Source organism: Penaeus vannamei, chromosome 26 (assembly GCF_042767895.1).
Source record: "Penaeus vannamei isolate JL-2024 chromosome 26, ASM4276789v1, whole genome shotgun sequence".
Taxonomy (NCBI): domain Eukaryota; kingdom Metazoa; phylum Arthropoda; class Malacostraca; order Decapoda; family Penaeidae; genus Penaeus; species Penaeus vannamei.
This window is the reverse complement of record NC_091574.1, coordinates 16513592-16514731: the sequence shown is the minus strand read 5'-3', so window position 1 is coordinate 16514731 and position 1140 is coordinate 16513592.

Here is a 1140-nt window from a genome sequence, read left to right as displayed (position 1 = left end):
CTTTGTCTCTCCCTCCTCGACCCATGCCACCGTCCTTCCACTGTCTCTGTCTCTCTCTGTCTGTTTATCTCTCTTATTCTCGGTCATTTTACCAACATATATATCTATCCATCTATTTACCTATCTGTCTTTGTGTCTATCAGTATTTATAGGTATAGACACACATATGCAAGTGTGTGTGTGTGTGTGTGTGTGTGTGTGTGTGTGTGTGTGTGTGTGTGTGTGTGTGTGTGTGTGTGTGTGTGTGTGTGTGTGTGTGTGTGTGTGTGTGTGCGTGTATGTGTCTGTGTAATTGTGTAAAGCTTTGAAAATATTTTAAAAATAATACCAATACATTGATTGTGAACATTTCCATTTCCGTTAACACACAGTCCTGGAACCGTTGCGGCTGTTACCCTGTCCAATGAGCGTCACGCGATGTACAATCAAAATGAGGTGTGCAAATACAGTTACAGAACTAGATTAAATAAACCAAAATAAATCAGCACATTCACAAACGGTATTAAAATCCCACAGCAAATGTATCGTTCATTAACAACCAGTCTGATGTTAGCATTCATTATTACTGTGAAATTATGGGTGAAGTATATGAAACGCATATGCTCTCGGATTTTGGGAGTATATTCCAAAAGATTTTTTTTTATTTTTGCTATACTATTATCTTTATCGTTATTGTAAATAACATAAATATCACTTGCTATCATTAATATAAGTTTAAATATTATTGTTAAAACTTTTTACGAATATTGATGTTAATCCTTTTATTTTTATAATCACCATTGTTATTATTATCATTATCATTATTGTTATTATTATCATTATTATCATCGTTATTATTATTAACATTATTATTATTATTATTATTATTATTATTATTATTATTATGATGATGATGATGATGATGATGATGATTATCATTATTATTATTATTATTATTATTATTATTATTATTAACATTATTAACATTATTATTATTATTGTTATTATTATTATCATTATTATTATTATCATTATTATTATTGTCATTATTGTTGTTGTTCTCATTATTATTATTGTGATTATTATAATTATTGTTGTTATTGTTCTCGATATCATTATAATCATTATTACTATTATCATCGCTATTATAATTAATGTTCT